Below are 26,841 nucleotides of genomic sequence, written 5' to 3' on the forward strand. Positions count from 1 at the left end.
CAGAGATTCGTAACTCACTGAGCGTTGAACGCACCATAAAGGATTCGAGCTCTGTTTCCAACAGGTCGAAACGTGCAAGCGAATATCTTTACATCTACTGCCTCTGTTCACATAGTAATTACTGTGGGAAAAGACACTTACAGTTCCAGGACAGTTATTAAAGGAAACGTTTCGCCCTGACTGATTTCTTCAGTCCTAATACAGATAAAACTAAGAAGTCACTCGTGGCGAAACGTTTGCTGTAATAATTGCCATGAACTCAACATAAGTGTGTTTTTCCACATCTCGTCGGTATAACCAGACCATTTCTCAGTAATTACTGTATCCTGAAGTACAGTGATAGTTACTTTACTTGACCTGATTAGGGTATCCTAAATCAGGTTTACGTAGTGTATTTATTTGTGTGTTCATAATATTTGTGTGCCTTCAAGACCATTGAAAAAAACATCTGTTTTTTATCCAAGGGCCAAGAAAAATTTAGTAAGTTAATCCCGGGTCGCATCCTGGGGAAACATGTCGTGTACTGTCTAAACTGGAGTTGGGAAATTGAAAGGGAAATGTCAGATATAACAATTCCCAGCATATCCTCTCTTGCTTTTCATTTGAAGATACTGGATTTCAAAACAAGAGTACTCTGGGAAATATCATAGGTTTTGACCAATATAACAAAAAAAATTGAGGAGCATTCCCTATTTTGGATGTGCCCATACCCAGAGACTGTCAGGACAACTGTCTTCCTTCGCTGTCACCCCGCAAGCCCATCCCACGACCCACTGTCAGCAAGCCACCTCTGTCCTACCACACCCATACTTCTGTCACTTTGTCTCTCTTAGGTTCACTCACACGCACACCCGCTGTAACCATCCTTCTTCACACTCGGCTCTTCCTCCCTGTCTCTTATTCTACGTGTTTCTTACGTGATTTATTTCCCTTCTGCCTGCCACACACTCAGATATCCCAACTACCACACACTCAGACTCGACCCCCGCAACCTCAACTAGGTGAGTACATCAACCCATGTAGTGTTTTACTACCACTAGCCTACATAGCACACTCATGCCAACCACTCATATCCTCCGTCAGCACACACCTCACTACCTGCAACTCACACACTCACCCCTGAACCTCATTCACACCGTCTTGCTCTCACTTCCTCTCCCTTCTCCCTTCTCTTCTTAATGGCTGAAATTAGTGAGCCATCAAGAGTGAGGGGAACATACGTGTACACAGACATAGCTGGGATCGCAAACAAGATGGTCTTACTGAAAAGTAGTAGAAATACGCTTATGTTTTATTGTTATCACTAAAACCTTGATAATGAACGTGATGGTACAGGCAGTCCTCCCCAGGATGGCGTCTGGTAAGATAGTGATTGAATGAGTGACGGTATGTTTCCTCTTTTTTTTTTCGGGGTCATCCCTGCCTCTGTTTGAGACGACCGGTGGTAAAAATGCATATATATATATTCTACACACACAAACACACAGACACACAGTAGGGAAGCCACACCCAGACGAACATATAAGGACGCTTGAGAAAGTTGAGATGCACGTCTCCAGGCTGGTACCGGAACTGTGAGGTAAGAACCATTAAGAATCATTGAAAGAACTAGAGCTCATGTAATTGGAGGAGCCTAGATCAAGAGGAGACATGACTGTGGCATACAAAATACTCCGGGACGGACATTGTGGATTAGAACTGTTTTTAATATTGGAAGTACAAAATTGAACACCTAGACAAGCCAGTGTTGCGATAAATGTATCTAGTACTGAAGTGAAGCAGTGTTATGATACATGTCTACGACACACACACAAAGGGATCTGGACAGGCTGCAGACCTGGTCCAGCAGTTGGCTCCTGGAGTTCAACCCCACCAAATGCAAAGTCATGAAGATTGGGGAAGGGCAAAGAAGACTGCAGACGGAGTACAGTCTAGGGGGCCAGAGACTACAAACCTCATTCAAGGAAAAAGATCTTGGGGTGAGTATAACACCAGGCACATCTCCTGAAGCACACATCAACCAAATAACTGCTGCAGCATATGGGCGATTAGCAAACCTCAGAACAGCATTCCGACATCTTAATAAGGAATCGTTCAGGACCCTGTACACCGTGTACGTTAGGCCCATATTGGAGTATGCGGCACTAGTTTGGAACCCACACCTAGCCAAGCACGTAAAGAAACTAGAGAAAGTGCAAAGGTTTGCCACAAGACTAGTCCCAGAGCTAAGAGGTATGTCCTATGAGGAGAGGTTAAGGGAAATCAACCTGACGACACTGGAGGACAGGGGAGATGGGGGGACATGATAACGACATAAAAATACTGAGAGGAATTGACAAGGTGGATAAAGACAGGATGTTCCAGAGATTGGACACAGCAACAAGGGGACACAGTTGGAAGTTGAAGACACAGATGAATCACAGGGATGTTAGGAAGTATTTCTTCAGCCACAGAGTAGTCAAGAAGTGGAACAGTTTGGGAAGCGATGTAGTGGAGGCAGGATCCATACATAGTTTTAAGCAGAGGTATGATAAAGCTCAAGGTTCAGGGAGAGTGACTTAGTAGTGACCAGTGAAGAGGCGGGGCCAGGAGCTTGGACTCGACCCCTGCAACCTCAACTAGGTGAGTGCAACTAGGTGAGTATACACACACACACACACACACACACACAACCCTAACCACTCTGTTTAATACCTGACACTGGAGTTAGTGGTGCCACACCCTCACAGCTGATAATGTAAATGATAAACACAATGCGGCTCCCACATAGTAACTCTCAGTGTTGGCGTGCTAGGCTCACATCCGACATGAACCAGGTCGAACCCTGGACGAGGGGTGACCGTCCGAGTAAGTTTTTTAACATCTGCTGCCCCTGTTATCTAGCAATAAATAGGTGCCTGGGAAACAGTAAACAGGTACAGTACTTGGAAGATAGTCGAGTGTTGTGTGTCACATCCTTGGGAAGGGCCTATAAAGACCACAACAGAAATAACCCACAATACACAGATAATCCACACTTAGGAGACTGAACCTTAAGACGATGTTTCAGTCCGAGAAGGGAAGGCCAAAATATACGATAGGGGGTTGGGGGAGTGGTAGAACGGGAGGAGGGAATAGTAGTAACAGTAGTGGTGGTGGTGGTAGTAGTAGCAATGCAGCAGTGGGAGAGGTAGAAATAAAAAGGTGACAGTAATAGAGGTGGAAAATAATTGAAAATATGGCATCATGAAGTGTTAGTGAAGAAGAGAAGAGAGGAGCACTGTAAGAGAGCTGGCTCATGAAGTGTTAGTGAAGAAGAGAAGAGAGGAGCACTGTAAGAGAGCTGGCTCATGAAGTGTTAGTGAAGAAGAGAAGAGAGGATCACTGTAAGAGAGCTGGCTCATTAAGTGTTAGTGAAGAAGAGAAGAGAGGAGCACTGTAAGAGAGCTGGCTCATGAAGTGTTAGTGAAGAAGAGAAGAGAGGAGCACTGTAAGAGAGCTGGCTCATTAAGTGTTAGTGAAGAAGAGAAGAGAGGAGCACTGTAAGAGAGCTGGCTCATGAAGTGTTAGTGAAGAAGAGAAGAGAGGATCACTGTAAGAGAGCTGGCTCATTAAGTGTTAGTGAAGAAGAGAAGAGAGGAGCACTGTAAGAGAGCTGGCTCATGAAGTGTTAGTGAAGAAGAGAAGAGAGGAGCACTGTAAGAGAGCTGGCTCATTAAGTGTTAGTGAAGAAGAGAAGAGAGGAGCACTGTAAGAGAGCTGGCTCATTAGGATAAGACAAAATCTCTTTGAAACAAAACCCCCTTATGACAGAACTCACCTCGGCAGATGACAGGAAAGGCAATGAAAATATGGGAAAGCTGAAGAGGCAAGGAAAGGAGGAGGATGCAAAGGTCAGGCTGAGTCACAAGTGTTCTGAAGATTAGAGCATTTGTTAACATAATGAGGAATATTGTGTATAAGGGATGACGTCAGTGAAGGTTGGAAGGGTAGACAGTTTTGGCCGAGGACCAGTTAATGGGATGACTGTGATCTATAACATGACAGAAAAGAGCATTGTTAGTGTTACCAAGGCTAACACTTCATATGTGCTCTTCAATTCTGCCAGAAAGAGACCAGCCAGTTTCACCAAGTTATTGGAAAGAGGAGGAATAGGAAATAGAGTAGACACCAAAAATATCAATGGCAGAAGTATGATTTAAATCACTACGAAAAACAAGTTTGATATCTTAAGGACGGAGGATGTTCTACTTCCCAGTCTCGTTCCACCGCTCCCTTCCTCCGTCCCCTCTCATATATATTCAGACCTTCCCTTCTTGCTTCAGTGTAACTTGTTAATGGTTCAAGTCAGACCAAAACATCGTCAAAAGTTTGTCTTCTAAGTGCTGATTATTTGTGTGTTGCTCCAGTCACTGACTTTTTTTTTTTATTCGTGAAGCCTATCTATTTGTCTTGGGTTATTCTTGGTTATCAACCTTCCTGGGTTATTAATCCAAATAAATTCTTCCTTTTCACCGCTGAGATAGCTAGGCCTAACCCAGTGATACTGTAGGCCTAGCCCAGAGATGTATGAGCAAAACAAGCACCGGCCTTCAGAACGTCGTGTAGGGTTGGCTTACAGCTGATATGGACACGTCATCACCGGATCCATTATGAGCGTAATCATCCGGGTCCGTTATCAACGAATCCACCCGAGCTTCTCAGTGAATCTAGTCGGTTCATCAAGAAATCCATCCAGGTTCGTTATCAACGAATCTATTCATTTTATCAACGAATCTGTCCGGGTCCGTTATCAACGAATCTATTAATTTTATCAACGAATCTGTCCAGGTTCGTTATCGACGAATTCCATCGCTGATGAGTCTAGACTTGGGCTGCTGCACGTTCCTGGTATCCTAGAACTCTTTCCTGTCTTCTGTACTCCAACCTTACGCTAAAGGAATAGTGCAGAACGCGGCATGAGTTTATAATGCGCTGTGTATCCCTTGTGGGTTGAGTGTTTACTTTTGATTGTAATAATAATGATAATAACAATGTTATTACAGTAATACTAGCACCTGCAGTTTAATACCATTAAGAGGCCCAGGAGCTGTAGCTCAGCACCGCTAAGAAGGTCAAGACCTGGAACTCAACTCAGTCTGACGCTCAAAATATTTGCGCAGTAACGCAGCACATACAAGATACAGCCAAGATACATTGTGTATATATCTAGGTATCTTGGATGGTTGGTTGCTTAATGGGGTTTGAAGCCTATCCACAAACATTACGGTCATTAAGAGTGCATGTAATACTTTTATCTCCAGATCTGAATAATGTTTAAAACAGGGATTAAATTTTCAGTATATATATATAGGCTGAGAGATATACACTTCTCAGTGTATATATGAGGTGCTTCATGGACCAGCACATCAGATAAACTTATAAATATTTAAAATTCATAAACACTATAATTAAAATAAGTTTAAATTAAATATCTAAAATATTGTACACAGTTTTATTTTCTATTGGGTAACTATTCTAAAAAAATTTAAACACCATAAATATGTAATTTTTTCGTATTTTTTTCTTGTTTATATAATTATAACAAATCTGTATGATAGATGACCAAACGCTCCAGACCCGCGTCCTGCTTTCTGACAAACCTGACCGACCAACCAACCTCACCCTAATTGTATGAGACATACAAATAGGGTGAAGTTGGAGCCGTCTTCGGGCCAGCGATTTCATTTGGTCACTTGACTTTCATTTCACTGAAGCCGTTATGCTAAGCGAACATATTCCAGACTTGAGTCATCCTAGTAATGAATGATCTCAGATGAGGTGACAGGAAATCTTTAGGCTGTGGTTGTCATCATAGGCTGCACTTACATGTACTGATCCTTTGGTTTTGCTTTTTAAATAGGTTGTAAGTTGAGGGACTGATTACCTCATTCTCCTCCTCTCCTTACGCCTTCCTCTTTGTATTGGACTGATGAAGCCACTGTGTGGCGAAACGTTTCCTGAATAAAGATTTCCATATGCTGCATAAGTGTCTCAATCTTCAACTTGTCGGTTTTTCAAACCATTCATCACAACTGTCGGACACTGCAGCATCATGGGATCTTGTTACAAAGAATTCTTCTACACTTGTTCAACCTTTGGACGAAGACCTACTTCGACTAGTGGATGGTACCACTATGACCCCGCCTCCATCTGCTTCACGTCACCTCACTACAGTATATAAGCCACGTCTACGGCCCTATGCTGTACATTCTACAAGATTGATGGACTGAACACATCGACTCCAGGTTGAGGGACTGATTACCTCATTCTCCTCCTCTCCTTACGCCTTCCTCTTTGTATTGGACTGATGAAGCCACTGTGTGGCGAAACGTTTCCTGAATAAAGATTTCCATATGCTGCATAAGTGTCTCAATCTTCAACTTGTCGGTTTTTCAAACCATTCATCACAACTGTCGGACACTGCAGCATCATGGGATCTTGTTACAAAGAATTCTTCTACACTTGTTCAACCTTTGGACGAAGACCTACTTCGACTAGTGGATGGTACCACTATGACCCCGCCTCCATCTGCTTCACGTCACCTCACTACAGTATATAAGCCACGTCTACGGCCCTATGCTGTACATTCTACAAGATTGATGGACTGAACACATCGACTCCAGGTTGAGGGACTGATTACCTCATTCTCCTCCTCTCCTTACGCCTTCCTCTTTGTATTGGACTGATGAAGCCACTGTGTGGCGAAACGTTTCCTGAATAAAGATTTCCATATGCTGCATAAGTGTCTCAATCTTCAACTTGTCGGGTTGGGTTTTCAAACCATTCATCACAGCATCTAACTGGGGGTAGGCTAATGGTTGTTTAACCGCTAGAGGGCGATCTTCGGTGTAAGACCCTGTTAGGATACAGTGTGCTGTTCTACCACCACCATTCTCTGTATATAAGATACGCCAATGAAAATTTGAAGCCGGTGAGTGGAGTCGGTTTCGTTTTATCGCGTGGATAGGCTCTCAAGCTAAGATTTTTAGGCCTCGCCTGCCGTAGGTTCAAGCCTCACCCGTTTTGTGATTTGTTTGCATCGGGTTTCGTGAGTCGTGATGGCGACTTTGAAGGGACATGAGGTAGAGCACGATATCGTTCCGGACCATGAAGCCGAACTCTTCTCCAGGCTGAAGAATTGACCACCTCACATCTTCAAGGCTGATGGACTAATTACATCCCCATTTCACTACTACACCTGTAATAAAGTTGGTAGAATTACCGACAATATGTAAAGTAAAAGGACACAAGTGCAACTAATGTGACATTTATTGTGGCAACGTTTCGCTCTCCAGGAGCTTTATCAAGCCATTGGTAATGGCTTGATAAAGCTCCTGGAGAGCGAAACGTTGCCACGGCTTGGTAAAGCTCCTGGAGAGCGAAACGTTGCCACAATAAATGTCACATTAGTTGCACTTGTGTCCTTTTACTTTACACTACTACACCTGCTGCCTCTGTATTTGACTGAAGGAGCCTACTGTGCAGGCGGAACATTTCGGCAATAAAGATACCCAACTGTTACAAATGTGTCTTAATCGTCAACTGGCTCCGAGAACCGACAGGTTGATGAATTCATCAACCCATCTACCTGTTTACTGCTAGGTGATCAGGGGCAACAGAGAGTTATTATCGAGAGAGAAGAGCCAAGAATCCACTCACTTCACACTGTGCTCTGCATTAAGATTTTTTTTTTTTGTCGCCTAGTTCTCTCCAGACTCAATTAGGGTCCACTGTTAACATTGTTGAACGAGTTAAACCACTTAACACTCACGTTGGTGTATGTGCAACGCCACACTGGTAGGTCACCGTGTACATGGCAAAATGCTGCCGTTGTCTCAACAATGTAATGATTGGTACGACATGTGTTGCGCAGCAAGACTTGATTGATTTTAGACGTGTTGCTCAGGAGTGAGCTTTATCAATACTGTGCGACATTCCCCCCCCCCCCCCCAGTTGTGTGTTCCTACTCCTGGTCCTGGGGTTGCTACTGCAGTCGCCAGTGCGATGGTTGGGTAACTAGGCTAAAGCAACCCAAATATGATTTTTAGGAACAAAGAGGAACACTGCAGCAGGCCTACTGGCTCATACTAGGCAGGTTCTTCTCAAACCCAAATCCGCTTGACGATCAGGAAAGGTATTCTGAGTCTCTCTGGATAAGTAAGACACATGTACAATAGTTAGGTATCTTTATTCCAAGACGTTTCGCCTACACTGTAGGCTTCATCAGTCGGGTACAGAAGAGTTAACAGAAGCAGCAGAGATGTGAAGACCTTGTATACCATTTTCTTAATCACTGAGTCTTACTGTTTCTCAATAATAGTAATAATAATAATAATAATAATAATAATAATAATACCTCCAAGACTAGTGTGTACTCACCTAGTTGTGGTTGCAGGGGTCGATTCATAGCTCCTGGCCCCGCCTCTTTACTGGCCGCTACTGGGTCACTCTCCCTGCACCATGAGCTTTATCATACCTCTGCTTAAAGCTGTGTGTGTGTGTGTGGCTGTTCGTGAGTGCTTGAGAGTAGGACGTCAGAAACCGAGACTCGACCCCCGTAACCACAAGTAGGCGAGTACACACACAGGCATGTCGATAATGAAGTGGTGGCAGGATGGAAGCAGCAGTTTGCATTGTGTCTGCGTGAACTTTCGCGGACCTGCGTGAACTTTCGCGAACTTGCGCGAACTTATGCAAACCTGAAGAGGAGGGGGGGGGGAAGTAATGTTTTGCCGTGGTTGCTGTGTTTCTCCCGTAGTTAAGAAATGACTGAAGGAAGGGGCAGCTTGTCGCCCGTATGATGATGACGACGACCATTGAGAGTTTCCTGTGGTAACGTTTCGCCCTCTAAGATGTTATTGTGAAAACGTTTTGCTCTAGGGACAGCTGTATTTGAGGCAGTGTTTCGCTCCAAGGTGAGTTATATTGTCGCAACGTTTTGCTCTACGGAGAGCATTGTGGCAACATTTTGATCCAAGGAGAGCTTTATTGTGGCAACGTCTCGCTCTGAAGGACTGCGACAATGTTTCGCTCTTGGATAAACTTTGTTTTATCCTCCCTTAGAGCGAAACGTTCTCAGGACAAAGTCTAGTCCCGCGCACGTCTCTTCTCCAGTCCCGGGGTGGTTGGCGACGTCTCTCCTGTCTATCTCTTGGCGACGTCACTCCTGTCTATCTCTTGGCGACGTCACTCCTGTCTATCGGCGTTCTTCCAGTCTAATACAACCCAGGAGTCCCAAAGACCTGTTATCCTGGGTGTAAAGGGAGCAAAATAAACACAGCAGAAAAACTTTTGACTTGTATTATCCTTCACCAATTTAGAACAGAAGTATGTACACTATGTACAACAATAGGTATTAGTGCACTCCACGGTAAGCAAGGCAAAATAGAAGCCACTAGGGAGCAGACAGTGCTTCAACCAGCTCTAGAATGGGAATGACAAGGGCAGACAGGTGAGTGGTACCCACAACACCTCTGCGATTGCCAAAACCATCTTCTCATTGGCTGGAACCTGGGTACTGATTGAACGACGGGGCCCCATCATCAACCTTAGTACCTAGTTCACTGGTTGGGGGGAGAGCCTTTCAATGAGGGTGTGCACATGCGCCGAATAAAGGTTACGTACTCTTTGCATGCCACACAGTCTAACCTCTGAGCTAGAACCCTTCTATCTTTATTGCTCTGTTCTGTCAGCCGACGTCACGAATCGTGTGTGTGTGTACTCACCTAGTTGTGGTTGCAGGGGTCGATTCATAGCTCCTTTCCCCGCCTCTTCACTGCCGCTACTAGGTCACTCTGTGTGTGTGTGTGTGTGTGTGTGTGTGTGTGTGTGTGTGTGTGTGTGTGTGTGTGTGTGTGTGTGTGTGTGAAGTTTCGAATTTCGGGCGAAAACATCCGCCCCTTTCGCCATATTTCCCGCCAAATTGTTTACTTCCTGGCAAAACAACAGCGCATTTTGGCGGGAACGTTTTGGCGCTAACATGCCATTAAAGGCGAGTTTCCCGTGACAAATGGTAATTCTGTAGTTAACCTCGGAGTCTGATTGTTAACAGCCTCGTTATAGTGATTTATGTTTAACTATTATCAGGGGTAGTTAAGAGAGAGAGAGAGAGAGAGAGAGAGAGAGAGAGAGAGAGAGGGAGACAGAGAGGGAGACAGAGAGGGAGACAGAGAGAGAGACAGAGAGAGAGAGAGAGAGAGAGAGAGAGAGAGAGAGAGAGAGAGAGAGAGAGAGAGAGAGAGAGAGAGAGAAAGAGAATATATATATGGAAGTACATTAGCCTTAAACTAAATTAAAAGTATCCTTTTGGAATGCGTGTGGTCATGCTTATTTGTCTTCGCCTATTTGTGGTTGCAGAGGTCGAGCCTCGGCTCCTGTCCTTGCTTCTTGCTGGATATACTCCCTCCTAGCCTCGTGTCGTACCCACTCTTAAAACTGTACATGAAGCCTGCCTCCACTATTTCTTCACCCAGGTCATTCCACTTCCTGGCCACTCCGAGGCTGAAGAAATACTTCCTGACATCCCTGTGACTCGTTTATCTTTTTTTTTTAAACTTCCGACTGTGCCCTTGTGTACCTGTCTCTCGTCTCTGACTATCCCTGTCTACCCTATCAAGCCGCTCCCGTCTACAGGATGGTTAAGGGATGCACAAACTTGCCGCTGCTGTTGTCCGGTAGCTCGATCGCTGGGGCACTCGGCTCACACACTGAGGTCCAGGGGTCGATCCCTGGTATGGGTGGAAGCATTAGGATGTGTTTCCTTAAGATACCTGTTGTCCAGTGTTCACCCATCAGTAAAATAGGTACCTGGGTGTTAGTCGACCGGTGTGGGTCGCATCCTGGGACAAAATTGACCTAATTTGCCCGAAATGCTCAGCATAACAAGGGACTTTCTATATAGTAGTATGTCATTGATGTCAGCTGCTAGGCATGTATACCTTGTACATGTACTTGTAGAAATAATTATTATATTTATATATATTTATAGTAAACTAGCTTCTCCTGTTCACAGGGATATAAAGTGCGCAATAAACTAGAAGCTTTGATGGCAAAATTTAGTATACTGTCGCTGCTAGTTGGTCACCACACAACAGTGAAAGTAAACTTTCGCACTGCTAATGTTTTAGTTGTGGGGAAGAGTGTGTGGCCTTAGGCTGTTTCCACTTTCTGCCTCTCAATACCCCAGGGATCTCCCTCCCTTACCATCCCACTCACTAACCATCTCACCATCCCACCGCTAACCATCCCACCATCACCCACTGATTATTACCTTCCGTCCCCCTCTCCCTTGAGAACTGATCAGTGATCTACTTAGTACACCTTATGGGGGTATCAAGCTGCTCCGACCTCCATCAGACACTCACCACTTTAAAAAATGGGTCAGTATCATAATCTTTGGATACCCTCTCTGCATGGACCCATCCCATCTGACTCTCAGTGAGCATATCATCAAGCCTAAAAGACTTAAAGGAAAATCCCAAATTATTGCCAGTTGGGTGGGTCCTGTGCCCCTCCGCCAGAATATCTGGGTGCATGGTTTACGTTTCCTAAACATCGAAGTGTACCTACCCCCTAAACGTAGGTGTTACAAATGCCAGCACTATGGCCATGTTGCAGTAGACTGTGGAATACTACATTCTTGGTGTGGTAAGTGTGCTGGGAAACATTCCACTAGAGAATGCACACTATGCCCTGACAGCCAAAAATTTAAGTGTATTAACTGTAAAGAAGTTGGGGTTACAGTTTCCCACTAATTCGCTGCCTGACCACGGTAGAGTGCAGTTGTGCTCTGCACCCCTCTGCTGTTTGTAGGCGAGCTCCCTTGTCAGTTACCTGGCTGCAGCGGTGTGAAGTGGTGCTGTCACGCCTCTGTTAACAACATAGGTGCACTGTGATTGTCAAGATGGCGGTTAGTCTGAGACGCAGGATAAATACTGTAGGCATTGAGCTACTTAAAGGAACGATAACGCCTAGTTCTGCGCAAGTCTTATTGCCAAAGATCATCCGGGAGACATATGGCGTACAAGATAGTGACTTGTATGGTGTAGCATTAAACGGAAGCCAAAGAATATTCGTCAAACTGCTATCAGCTACGGTTTATGAATCGTTAGTCACCAGGTTTCAGGACGTAAGTCTTAGCGTCACACCAGCTGTCAGTGTAAGATTGATAGATGTTTCACGGCATTATACGTGGATCAAGTTACGCAACGTTCCCTTTGAGGCGGACGAGGCGGATATAAGGAAAGCTTTTGAGACATATGGGATGGTGCATTATGCTCAACATGGTACGTGGGCGGCAGGTGCCTATGCTGGTTATCCAGAGGGTTCTTTCAATCTCAAAATGACGTTGAGGCACCCAATACCGTCCTATGCGTATCTACAAGATTTCAGGACGCAGGTAATGGTAATGTACCCAGGACAACGACGTACATGCCGCCTATGTGGTGAGTATGATCACATAGCGGCGACCTGTGACAAGCGAAGACGTGTGCCTGGACCTGTGGTGGATGTCGCAGCCCCTGCTTCAAAGGTGGTAGGTGAAAAACAAACATCGGATGGAGGGCGTGGTGTTTTGTGGAGCGAGATAGTGGATCGGGCACACAGGACTGGCGGTGAGTTGGAGTCCCTCCCCCAGCTGCCTGATCAGGTATCGTCTCCTGTGGATAAGGAGGAGCAGCAATTACAGGAGAAGGTTCTCGAGATTGAGGAAGAATTGGTGGAGGTGTTGAAGACTTTGTCACCACCAGAGAGGGACGTTACATCTGGGCGTGGTGTCATCGGAGAGCCGTCGCTTCCAGAAAGTCGGAGACATGATAATTTGGGACGTGATGGTGGTTTGGAGTCGTCCGTTGAATCATTAAACCATTCTCAGGTAGAGGTGGAGGTTCATCGAGAGGCAACATCTGATCAAGATATGTGTAACATGACGGTCACGAGAAAAAGGGCGGCTACGTCAGATTCTGATGACCTCCTTATGCCTGCACAAAGGCCTGGGAAACAGACTGAGGTGAAGTGTGAAGGTAGTGGTGTAGGTGGTGGTAGCCATGATAGGAGGCACCGGAAGAAGGGGGGAGGGAAAGAGAGCACTCTGAAGGTGTCAAACTTAAATTCAAGCTCTGGAGTTGTAAAGAGTGATGAGAGGAAGCAGGGGTGGAAACTTTAATAGGCCTTAGGTGTATGTCTGTAAATGTTAATGGGTTATGTAGCGGCATGAAGAGAGATTGGTTTCGTAATTTCCTGAACAAATCTAGAGTGGATGTTGTGTTCCTGCAGGAGCACAATTTTAAAGAGGGTAGGGTGTTGGAGGTGGCAGGATTTCGAGTAGTTACCCTGCCATCTCCCCGTCTAAAAGGTGGTGTGGGAATTTTAATAAGGGAGACGAGCCCGTTTGTTTTGCAGAGAAGCGAGGGAGGAGGGGGAGGGAGGGTGTTGCGTGTGGATGGGTGGTGGATGGGTAAGCGAGTGTCTTTTGTGAGTGTGTATGCGCCGGCAGAAAATAACATCAAGGTAAAGAATGATTTTGTGTGTGAGGATCTTGTGTTTTTCTTAAGTGCTCTGCCAGAGGTAGCAATAGTTGGTGGGGATTGGAATAGTGTAATCAGGGTGGCTGATGTGGACCCAAAAGGGGCTGGATATATGTCTGTGGCTCTTAGGGATTTATTAAGGGATGTTAGGTTACGTGATGCCTTCGGGGGGGGGGGGCGGTGTGGGAGACTGAATATACGTTTGTTAGGAGTGGATATGCTGCGAGACTAGATAGAGTGTACCTTTCTCAGGGAGTGGATGTGAAATCTTTCAGTACTGTGGAGGCTACAATGTCAGATCATAGGGCAGTGGTGGTGGAGGTTGGGTGGGGGATGCTCGCAGACATATATAGAAGTTATTGGAAATTAAATATAAGTGTATTAGGTGATTTGGAGGGGTTTTCAGTCCTATGGAGGGAGCTTAGTGTGGAAGAACAGGGAGTGAATGACATTGTGACATGGTGGGATAGTGTTGCAAAGGAAAGGATTAGAAAGTTTTATGTGAGAAGGAAAACGTATTAATAATTTAAAATATGGACTGGCTAACTATTTAGAGGATAGGTTAAGAGGTTGCTATGGGGGGGGTAGGGGTGAATAATTTTCCTATGGATGAAATAGCTGAAATAAAGGGAAGGTTGAGGGTGTTGCAAAATGAAAGGTTTCAAGCTGTAAGGGTGCAGGCAGGGGTGGAAGAGGTGCTTTGGGGCGACAAGCCGTCAGCGTGTGTTTTGCGGCATCAAAAGCAAAGACAGGCGGTGACAGCTATCCCATGTTTAGAGGTAACGGAGATGGTTGGGAATTATAGAGCAGGGCAGGAGATAATAACCACGAAGGGGATGTGTGCGTATGCAGAGGCTTGGTACGAGAAGTACTGGAACAGTGGGGGGGGTGGGTGACGTGGCGTTGGACAAGGTGTGTACGTATGTGACGTGTAATTTAGGAAATAGTGATAGAAAGGCTTTAGGTGGGACTATTATGGCAGAGGAAATAGAGAATGCGTTAAGGGGAATGAGGAAGGGGAAAGCGCCGGGTATTGACGGTCTCCCAGTAGAATTTTATTTACAACATTGAACGTTAATAAGGGGATTTATAGTTAGGTTATTTAATCGTATGAAGGAGAAGGGTACGTTGGGGGAGAAGCAGGTAACAGCAGTTGTAGTGTTGGTCCCGAAGGTCAAGGGGCAGCCCACCCTTCGGGAGTACTGAGCCATACCACTGCTGTGTGCAGACTATAAGGTGTTCGCAAAAATTTTAGGTAATAGGTTCAAATGTGTTGTGGGAAGGGTCGTGTCAAAATCTCAGTTTGGGTTGCTGGGAAGGTCGATGTTTGAAGGACATGGGATACTGAGAAGTTTTGTGGAAGCTAAGGGTGGGGGTGAAGGGGCGGCTTTGTTGGCTCTAGATTGGCAGGGAGCATATGATAGAGTGGAAAGGGGAGCTTTGCAGGTTATACTTAGGAGACAGGGTTTTGGGGAGGAAATAGTCGAGTGGGTAAATACTCTATACAAGGGGGCGAAAATGAGGATACAGATTAATGGGTGTATGGGGAGGGATATTGCAATGGGTAGAGGCCTTAGACAGGGATGCCCCATGTCCCAAATATTGTTTGCGTGTTTCCAGGACCCCTTTTATAGAATGGTTGACCGCAGCTTATGTACACCATGTGAGGGAAGTGTGGGGGGTGGGAGGGCCTGGCCGGGTTTAATTGGATACGTTGACGACAACACTGTGCTCATTCGTGAAGGGATGTCAATGGGAGTGTTGGACGAGGTTGTGCAATTATTTGGAAGTGCCACGGGTATGCAGGTAAATAGTGCGAAGTCAAGGTGCATGGGGTTGGGTTCTTGGGTGGGGGGTGTGGGGGGGAGATGTAATGTTGTTAAAGAATGGGCAGTGTCTTTAAAGATTTGTGGTATTATTTGTAAGGATGACATGGTTGCGGCGCGGGAGGAAAACTTGGATAGGTTATTGGAAAGGATCGTGGGGCGTCTAGGTGTTCTGAGACCCCAGCACCTAACTCTTATACAGCGAGTGATAGTCGTAAACATTTTACTGTATAGTAAGATTTGGCATGTTGCAGCTGTGTTCCCAATTACAGGGACAGCGATTGCGGGAATTCTAAGAAGGGTGTAAAAATTTTTGTGGGGTTCACATTGTGATTGGTTACGGAGGGAAGTTGTAATGTTACCTGTAAGTCAGGGTGGGTTGGGGTTGATACATGACAGGCTGGGTGTGTGGTATCGAGGAATGGAGTTGAGGGAATGCGAAATCGTTTTGAGGGCTGTGATGTTGGTTAAGGAACTGAGAAAGGTTCGTATAAGGGTTTTGTGTAGGTTACTTGTAGGTAGGTGCGTTATCCCAGTTGAGGGTTTGTTCCCCATGTATGCATGGAAGAGTATTTGGTTTAGATTTAGTAAAATGAAGTTAAACCCTCGGGCGCGTGAGGTGGTTTCGTTTCCTGCATGGGATCCTGCCGTCTGGTGAGATACTACGAAACAGACAGGTTGTAGAGGGTGGGGGGTGTGGTATCTGTGGAGGGGACGAGACTGCGTTCCATGTAGTTTATTTTTGTGAAGGGCTAGAGGAGGTTAGGTGCTGGTTAAGTAGGTTGGTACAGAGGGTGGGGGGTCGTGGGGTGTCGGTTCTGCGTGCTTTAAGTCTAGATACGGGTGGGTTAGACGAGGGTGTCATAAGAGCTTTAGATTATATCATGGTAGATTATATATATATGTCGTGGGTGATGAGGGGGAGAGGGGATAGTGAGGAGAGAAGAAAGGTTCTTGCGGTAACGTTCTATCGTACGATGTGTCATAACAGAGATTTGTATGGGAGGAGGTGGGATCAGGCTTTCTCAGAGGGGTATAGAATGCTAACGTTAGGGATTCTCGTAAATCTGTGATTGATAATGAGTAAGTGAAGGGGTTTTCATAGGTTGGAGGGAGTCAGGGGGTCACAACGGGCTCGCCTCCTTTGAGGGGGGGGGTCGTGAGAGTGTTGTGAATGTGGGTTTGGAATGGTTTTCTGGTTTTCATTGAGACTTTATGGCAGCCAAGTGTGGATGTAGAGCTCAAGGTCTCATTATGTTAGATACACACTTTTCAGAATGTAGGTATAATATAGTAGATTTTTTTTATGTATAATTTGATGTGTATCAGTCTTGTATGACACGATTCTTGAGTAGTAAGTTATTTGCGACATGAAGTGTGTTTTAGTTTGTATGTTACGTGCTGAGTTTTTGCATGATGAGATATACTTAGATACTGTTTTGCTTTGTGCATACAGTGCATCTGATTAATGTGATGTGAAACTTTTTGTGTGTACGTGTGTGTGTGTGTGTGTGTGTGTGTGTGGGTGTGTGTGTGTGTGTGTGTGTGTGGGTGTGTGTGTGTGTGTGTGTGTGTGTGTGTGTGTGTGTGTGTGTGTGTGGGTGTGTGTGTGTGTGTGTGTGTGTGGGTGTGTGTGTGTGTGTGTGTGTGTGTGTGTGTGTGTGTGTGGGTGTGTGTGTGTGTGGGTGTGTGTGTGTGTGTGGGTGTGTGTATATATATATATATATCCCTTTCTATTGTATTGAGCCTTGGTCATGGGTCAGACGTTATGTAATACTTTATATATGTATGACTCGATTCTTTTTAAAGTTTATAATTCTGGTCTGTACCCTGATACCGGTTTGGTGTTGATGCTAAGTTCTTGATGTTAAGTTTTAGTCTGTATGGTATACAGACATATCTAGACGGTTTATGTTTTTTTTTCGTATGTTGGTATATGTAAAGCTGTATTGTTAGGGATACGTATGTAGATGTTCTAGTAAGATTATGATGTTAGGTTTTGGTTTTTTGATTAATGCGAAGGATGGGATTTAACTGACATAACTTCTTTGTATATTTTATATTCAAGTGTATTGAGCCTTTATCAGATGTCATGTTATATGTACAAGTTATATATATACAAGGTTTTGCATTAATGAATGTGTATATATGTCAATTCATGACCCTGTGACAGTATTTTTTTTAGTTATGTTCTTGCCGTAAGTTCTTGTTGTATGTTTGGCAGCAATATCTTGCGTGCATATAGGTGCAATCCGTTTGTCAGTTAATTTGATTGAGATCCATACTGTTTCTTTATTTTTATGTTAAACTGTGTTGGTTTTAAATAAAATATAAAAAAAAAAGTAGGTGTTACAAATGCCAGCACTATGGCCATGTTGCAGTAGACTGTGGAATACTACATTCTTGGTGTGGTAAGTGTGCTGGGAAACATTCCACTAGAGAATGCACAGTAGGCCCTGACAGCCAAAAATTTAAGTGTATTAACTGTAAAGAAGTTGGGGTTACAGTTTCCCACAAGGACTTCAGTCAGAACCCAAACAACCTTCGATGTAAACCTGATAACAGTCCTTTAGGATGAGGATGAGGCCATCCAGTCTACCACAGCCAGATCTGAGACTTAGCCTCTGCAAAGTGTGCAAGAACCCCACCTCACTGCAAAGGATTCTGGTGATACCAGAATGCCATCACACAAACCAGCTGTGGAAGAGCTAGCCATCCCTGCTAGCACATATGGAACTACTGGTCTGCCACTACAGATACCTATGGCTACACCTGAATATGGGGATGAGTTTGTCATTTCTCCCAATACACACAACTACAACAGTCAGACGGACACCACACAGGAAATTGGAGATGAGTCAGATGCACAGGACCTACCTGCAATGAATGATGAAACAGAGAACACTAATGTAACCATGGTACCTGTTAAGGTGATAGGTGTTAAAGGAAGCACAACCCAGAAGTGCCATCCTCCGGAGAGGCATTGGATTCGCCTGACCTTCCTCATATTATAACAAATTTCCAGAAAAAAATTGAGCATCTTGAACAGATCCTGACAAGTTTAATAAATATATGTAATCAGGATGATGCTCTTGAGCATGGTGATGATGTCAAAAGTGCAGCAATCTCCGTTCAGCTTCCAGCAATTTGTAAGAAAGAAGCCCATGACTCTTGCCTTCAAGACTTGCCTTTTAACTGGCCGTCAAGATGCCGAAAAATGCTTAAAAATAAGGGTCCTGAAGATAAAGACGTACAAACTATGCTATTTGCTCTTAAGTGTCTGCACACTGTAGTCAAAGCATAATAGTTTTACCATCTTATGAGCAAGAGATTGTAATAACTCACTACAATGGATACATTACAAATCTTTTCATGGAACATTGCTTCCATCAGGAAGCGGTTGCCTGACTTACATCATATTAGTGCAACCAAGAATATTGATGTCATCTGTTTGCAGGAATGTAGATTGAAAGATGGAGCACCTCCACCAAACTTGCCTGGATATGCAGCTTATAACCTAAGGTCAACCAACTGTTGTGTGATGTATGTCAGAAAGAACTTGCCACATTCACTCCTTTCCTTGCAGAGTCGAGTTAACATGCAGTATCATGGTGTCAGAGTATATGCAGGCGATTTTTCCATAAACAATTTTAATCTCTATGCCCCAGCGAACCAGCTTCGACCTGATGCTTTACCAGATCGCATCAATAGTGAACCTACCATCATTCTTGGAGATTTTAATGTCAGACATAAGAATATTGGTGGGTCTATAACAAACACTAATGGAACTAAACTAGTGAAATTGCTAAATGAGCATGATAATGTTCGAATTGTGGGCACTACTGAGCCTACTCACATATATGGTGGCATACTAGATCTGTGTCTTGGATTTAATACATCATAACAACTGTCAATCTTGATCACATCTCCAGCAATCAAGGAGCTAAATACAGGAGGAGGAAATTTATTCTCAAACCAGAACACAGAGACAACTTTATTAACCACTTGGATCAATGGTATAAGAATTACGAGCCCATTGGCACACAAAAATTTAATGATGATTTAATTACCACTATTGAGAGTGTTCTCACAGATAAAGTGGGCAGGAATAGGAAACAAAGACCCTCCACTATAAATAACAATAAAAACCAATGTAAATACTATAATGATCCACAGCTACGCAATCTAACACATGCAGCTAGGAGGATTGGTAAAGCATACCGTGAATGTAGAACCCCAGACCTGCTCAGAACGTTCCAAGCTGCACTAACAAATGCAAGGAATAGAAAGGAAGAACTTAGGCAACAGGAATGGGAACAGTTTGTTAGTGGATTAAATAGATCCATCCCTTTGAGTTTGGCTTGGAAAGGTATAAATAAAATAACCAGGAAAAAGACTGGCAATGTTGCTCATCCCTTTCCTCTTGAAAAAGCAAATGACCTCATAAATGACTGGTCCAAAACATCCAGGCATGAAAACCTTTCATCTCATATTAGAAAAAAAATTAGAGAGTACTTCTGAAGAAATGTTGAAACTGATTAATTTTATGAGCCAAAATATTGATGAGAGTGATTGCCTCTTTACCGAGTATGAATTAGATAATGCATTAACCAAAGGTCGATCAACTGCTCCTGGAGAGGATGGTATAACCTATGATATTCTCAGAACTCTAAGGCACGTGCCTGATAACCCTTTGTTGGCACTGTATAATCTCAGTTACATTGAGGGCGTTCTTCCTACTTCCTGGACCAATAGTCTCATTGTGCCTATCCCTAAGCCCCAACAGCCTGATACATTTAGGCCGATCTCCTTAACTAGTTGTCTTTGTAAAACTTTTGAAAGAATGATGCTTAACAGACTGTACTACAGAATCAGACATCAACTTTCCCCCTACCTCTATGGGTTCATGAAAGGTAAAAGTGTGCAGAACTGTATTTCCACCTTTCTCACTGCACACACCTCTACTAGTTTTACCACTTTTCTTGATCTAAAATCTGCATTTGATATTGCGAACAGAACCGTTATACTACATGAACTAGCCAAAATGAATATTGGAGGTAGCTTACTCTCCTGGATAATAGGATACCTGTCAAATAGAGTATCCTCTGTCCTTCACCAAGGCTTCAGAAGTGATTCTAAAGAAATGTCTTTAGGTACACCGCAGGGAGGAGTTCTTAGTCCCATGCTATTTAATATTCTGATTAATGCTCTCCTAAATGCTCTACCTGCCTCACCTAAACATATAGCTATAAGCTATGCTGATGATATCATGATCCATACAACAGGGCATAAGAAGATGAATACCATTCTTAATGAAGTTCAAGCAATTTGTAATTGACTAGGCCTTATAATATCTTCCTCTAAAACAAAGATATTAACAAGCAAACGACATCCCCCACCCATCTATTTGCAGGGTGAAATCATTAGCTACGTTAAAACTTACAGATATCTTGGTGTAGATGTACCCTTTAACAAATCCACTATACCACAACTAAACAAGAAATGCAAAGCTAGGCTAAATGCTCTCAAAGCTGTTGCTGGCTACAATCCCAACTATGGTGCTAATGTGAGAATCGTGAGAATGATGTACATAGCCTATGTTAGGTCCTTAATTGATTATGCTGCTTCCATGTTGATATTAGCTAGAGAAAGTTCTCTCCGACCCTTGGAGTTAATGCAAAATGAAGCTCTCAGGATTATTCTTGGCTGTCCCAGATCTACAAAAGTTCTTAACATGAGGAAGGAGCTTGGTATTTCTAGTATCAGTGATAGGATTGTTGAGATTAACACTGTACTCGGTATTAGAATGTTGAGAAACGAACCAGACACTGTCACAGTGAATCTTACCAAGTGTCTAGAGGTAAATACACACAGATCTAAATGGATTGTGAAAACGTGCAATTGCATTAAGTTTTATAACCTGCATGAACTGTATCACTGTAGGCAACAAGAGCATTTCACCCCTCCATGGAAGATGTGTTCATTTAATATCACATACCTACAAGTCCCTCCCAAGAAGCTCATTGCTAGTAATCCCTTCCTTAAATCTCTTGTTAAAGCAACTGCTCAAGAAGAAATTTCTCACCTAGCTGGTAGTAATAAGTTATCACAAGTTATATACACTGATGGATCTAAACAGGAGTCTTCTGGCAGGGCTGCATCTGCTCTTGTTGCCACCTCCCTAGTTAAGAACGATAATAAATTTGTTGAGTTAGGCATAAGAATTAACAACTGGGCGTCTACACTGCAAACTGAATTGTTTGCAATGCTAATGGCGCTAAAGCTAACCTATGACACTGAGCTTGACTCTATCATCATTACTGATTCTATGTCATCATTGAAGGCTCTTGACTCATATAATGACTCCAACAACATGCTCATTGGAGAAGCCAGGTATAGATACTCAAAAATTAGGGACAAAGGAATTAATGTACAATTGCTATGGATCCCATCACACATTGGATTACTCCTTCATGATAAAGTTGATATGTTAGCCAAGAAGAGTACCCAGAAGGAGAATGTAGAATATAACTTTGGTATAACTGTGTCTAGCATTAGGAATAATATTAGGAGAGAAGTAAATAATGAAAATGATTGTTATAGGAATGCAGTTAGAAGCCTGAGTAGATCTATAACCCACTATGATAACATGAACGTAGATAAGTATGTTTATGGAGCAATTTGCAATGTGAACAGACTGACTGATGTTGTAGTGGCCAGGCTTAGGCTTGGTTACAAGTACTTCTGGCAGTTTGGGAGACACACAGATGATGATCAAACTAAATGTAAATTATGTGATCAGGCATATGGTCACTCTCTTGAACACTATGTGCTTAATTGTCCACTTATTGAGGAATACAGAGAGACAGTATAATAACCTATGTGACATGTCAAGATATCTTATTAATGAAAATAAGATACCAGATATACTAAGCAAATTTCCTAAATTTGCTTGTAACAGATAAGTGAACTATAGATATGTAGATATAAATCCATATGTATTCCTGTTAACCCTTTGGGGCCTAGTTCCTAGGCCTTTTGTGTATCCATATGCTCTCGCGCTACCGTCCACAGGATGGATATGGGGTGCACAATAAACTAGCCACTTCGGTGGCAAAATCTAAAATCTAAATCCCTTGCGTCTGCCTCACCTAGACACGTTTTCTTCAGTTGGGGTTAGTAAATTTATTCAGGTATACTCAAATACAGTTACATAGATTATGATAAATAGCAGCATATGTGTAGAGAACCTAGGATAACCTAAAAAAGTCAGATAAAGTTCAAAAATTCGTAGTGCCTATATCCAAAAATGCAGAGTTTACCTTGGGAGATTAGCCAAAGGGAGCAAAGACAGGTTTTAAGTATGTATATCTTGCATTCTTACTTAAGTGAAAAGACTTGACATAACGGCTTGTTACTTCACCGTGTGTACTTTCATTTTTTCACTCTACGAGTAGGTAAACTATCCTTTTAGAAGCTTCGTTATCAATCATCTCACAGGACGTGTTATGATTCGTAAGGTTTTACCATCGCTGTGTTTATTACCACTGCTACTTGTTCAGGTGTCAGAACTACGACCCATTATGTACCTCTGTAACCTTTTGACTACCGCCCACACCATGGGTATGGGGGTGACTACCGCCCACACCATGGGTATGAGGGTGACTACCACCCTCACCATGGGTATGAGGGTGACTACCACCCTCACAATGGGTATGAGGGTGACTACCGCCCTCACCATGGGTATGAGGGTGACTACCGCCCTCACTATGGATATGAGGGTGACTACCGCCCTCACCATGGGTATGAGGGTGACTACCACCCTCACCATAGGTATAGGGTGCTTAATAAAAATATTAACCTTACGCCATATCGGTGGAGTGTATAGTGTTGACCCCAGAGGCCATCAGTTGTTAGTGGTGATACTACAGTGTGTTGCCTCTATACTAAACCTGTGTTATACGACTCTTCCCTCTCCTAACCTTCCCTTCCCTTCACATCTTTCCAGAAGAATGTGAAACATTAAAATAACAAGAAAGATGTGCAAATACATTATTTTATTGCATATTTCGACGATTCAGAGCGTTTGAAACATTTTCTGACATACCTCATGTTATAGCTAAAATGCGTAAATTATCACAGTTTTAATCGAAACTGTCGCTACACTTGCAGTTTATGGGAAGAGTTTGCCGAATTATATTATTTTTTCAAGTAGCATATATATATATTTTAGTTAAAAATTAAGATGTGTCAGAAAAATGCTTCAAACTGCACTGAATCGTCGAAATTTGCAATAAAATTATGTTTTTATAATACTGACGAGTGTTGGTGCAAGTGTAATACATTGTCTGCACTGGTTGGTTAATGGGGGGTTTAAAGCCTATCTCCGACACGAGGGTCATTAAGGTTGCACAGTGACCTTTTCACCACCAGACAAGAATAAACTATACCAGGGGTGGGGTTAGAACCCGCGGTCAGAGAGTCTCAAAACTCCAGACCGTCGCTTTAGCCACTGGACCAGTTAGCTTCAATAAGATTCATCCAGCTTGGTATATTTCTACACCATAGGAAGGTTAGCATAGGCCACCACTGTGACCACAAATGCAAGTGGCCGTGACGAACTCTAGCTCAAGTCCCCTCAAAGCTTTGAGGGGACTTGAACTAGAGTTCGTGAGACTCTAATATAACCCTAAAAATTATCATCCTCTAGAAGTATGTATCTAGAGTTTACCTGGAGTTACTTCCGGAGGTCACCGCCCCCGCGGCCCGATCCCAGACCAGGCTTCCTGGTGGCTGTTCTGATCGATCAAAGTGTTAGTGCCTGCCGCCTGCAATCTGATGTATGAACCACAGCCCGGTTAATGAGGAACTGTTTTGAAGACTCATGGAGGTTACCTGGAGGTTATTCCGGGGATCAACGCCCCCGCTGCCCGGTCCATGACCAGGCCTCCCGGTGGATCAGGGCCTGATCAACCAGGCTGTTACTGCTGGCCGCACGCAGTCCAACGTACGAGCCACAGCCCGGCTGATCCGGCACTGACTTTAGGTATCTGTCCAGCTCTCTCTTGAAGGCAGCCAGGGGTTTATTGGTAATTCCCCTAATGCTTGATGGGAGGCTGTTGAACAGTCTTGGGCCCCGGACACTTTTGGTGTTTTCTCTTAGTGTACCAATGGCGCCCCTACTTTTAATTGGGGGCATTTTGAATCGCCTGCCCAGTCTTTTACTTTCATAGGGAGTGATTTCTGTGTGCAGATTTGGGACCATTCCTTCCAGGATTTTCCAAGTGTAGATTATGATATATCTCTCTATTGAGTTCCCTCTTGAAGACAGCTATGGGTTTAACGGTGATCCTCCAATATGAATGAAGGGACACCGTTCAAGAGTCGTAGTCTCCCAGCATTAAGTTCTCTCAGTGTACTCGTCGCTCCCCTACTTTTCGTTGGAAGTGTCGTACACTGCCTGCCAAACCTCTTGTGTTGATAAGTAGTAATTTTGGTGTGCAGGTTTGGGACCAGTTCATCTAGTTTCTTCCATGTGTAGATTATAATGTATCTTTTTCCTAGTAATTTAGGTGCTTATGACTGAGTTTATACAAACTGTGAAGGTTTTCTTCATATTTCCCGGCTCAGCCATTTCACCTGCCTTGAAGAGGGACGTTAGTACACAGCAATATTCCAGTCTAGAGAGAACGAGTGACCTGAAGAATATCATCATTGGCTTGACATTTCTTGTCTTGAAGGTTCTGATTATCCAACCTATCATTTCTCTTAAAGTTGTGATAATAACGATGTTATGCTTCTTGAACGTGAAATCGTCTGACATTATCCATCCCAGGGTCTTATATTTGATGTAGTTTTTATACAAAGTATATATATATATATATATATATATATATATATATATATAAATCTGACGTACATTTTATGTTCTCTATTGAAAAATAGACATATCTGCAGTATAATACGATCTTTCATTGACTGTTTCGTCCACACAGTGGACTTCATCAAGTCACAAATAGATCTACTGGGCATAGAGTACATGAGTATAAATAAGGAGCACAGTAACGTGAAGAGTCATTTGAGGAATACCGAGAATAGGTTGGGTGAGTCATGTATCCATACACTTACTGGTACTCCTCACTAAGCAGTCGGTGGGCGCCAGGGTGTTAGCCGACTGCTTGGAGGGTGGTAGCCTACCTTAGATAGGACTGGGCTTTGAAATGATCTGAGGTAGGATAAGAACGCATAGCTTGTAAATGTACCTCTCAAAGACGTTGGTGATTTGAGACAATGGATTTATGTTTAAGCAGTCACAAACCAAACTCTCTCCGTCAGTGATGTCATGACTGTGGTGAGGCTCTCATGTATTAAGCGTCTCATACACACAATTGGGTCACGACAGCTGAAGTTCCGGGGAATTCCAATTTTTCCGCTGCGCTGGAATACATCAAGCAGAGTGATCCCAGAGTCCATCAGTCCGTGTAGGCATGTGTTAGGTCCGGAGTTCTAATCTCCTCCTTTACGGCTGGAAAACATTAGGAACGTGTTTCCATAAGACACCTGCTGTCCCTGTTCATCCATCAGTTTAAAATAGGTACCTGGGTGTTAGTGAACTGGTGTGGGTCGCATCCTGGGACAAAACTGACCTAATTTGCCCGAAATGTTCAGCATAACAAGGAGCTTTCTATATAGTAGTATGTCATTGATGTCAGCTATGGTCTGTATACCTTGTACATATACTTGTAGTAAATAAATGTTATTATTATTATTATTATTATTATTATTATTATAATTGGTGGCGGGAGGAAGGAACATACGTGTGGGGAACAACACATAGCTTGAGAATGGAAGACAGATATGTTAACAAAGAAAGAGACAGCCGGGCTGTGCTTCGTAAGTTGGACTACTTGCAGCCAGCCGTAACACTCTGGTTGATTAGGCCCTGATCCATCGTGAGATCTGGTCATGGACCGGGCCGCGGGGGCGTTGACCCCCAGAACGCCTTCCAGGTAGGTAGACAAACAGATGGACATACGAGTAGAGACAGGCAGATACTGAAATAGATAGGCAGACAGATGGGAAAGAAGGAATGATGGATGTAAATTTAACCAACGTTGAATTCCTGGTTACCTACCTGGAGTCTACCTTTGTCTTGTGTTGTGAAGTGTTGATCGTCTTTAGTTACTGTTTCACGTGAATGTTCTTCCCACTTTCTACTGGCGTAAGAATTACACTTCAAGTTTAATTCTTGAGTGTTTGTAACCACACTGCTTTTAATATTAATGTTATTACAGTCAGAACTAGGTGGTAAACCCACAAGGGTCATACAGCTCTGCTGCTGCTGTATTAAACCTGATCACAGATACAACGCCACTTCCCGTTTTCTTTAAAAATAATAATTGCATTTTTTGGTCCTCTTATTTAAAACACTCAAGGATTCTTAATTATTTTTTTTTTACCCACAGTTTGTA

The 26,841-nt window shown here is 43.5% G+C and overlaps 1 protein-coding gene across 2 annotated transcripts in view; it reads left to right on the forward strand.

Moving 5' to 3' along the window:
• Positions 1 to 26,841, forward strand: part of LOC128685183 (uncharacterized) — a 175,734-nt gene that overhangs the window by 141,205 nt on the left and 7,688 nt on the right. Inside the window, exon 1 of one of the 2 annotated variants that reach the window (XM_070082751.1) lies at positions 4,697 to 4,717. The exons of the other annotated variant lie outside the window; for it this stretch is intronic. The gene's annotated coding sequence lies outside the window, so the exon portion shown is untranslated. Of the gene's footprint in view, positions 1 to 4,696; positions 4,718 to 26,841 lie in introns of those variants that run through there. 2 annotated transcript variants of the gene reach the window in all.

The sequence above is a fragment of the Cherax quadricarinatus genome, chromosome 8, assembly GCF_038502225.1.
Source record: "Cherax quadricarinatus isolate ZL_2023a chromosome 8, ASM3850222v1, whole genome shotgun sequence".
Taxonomy (NCBI): domain Eukaryota; kingdom Metazoa; phylum Arthropoda; class Malacostraca; order Decapoda; family Parastacidae; genus Cherax; species Cherax quadricarinatus.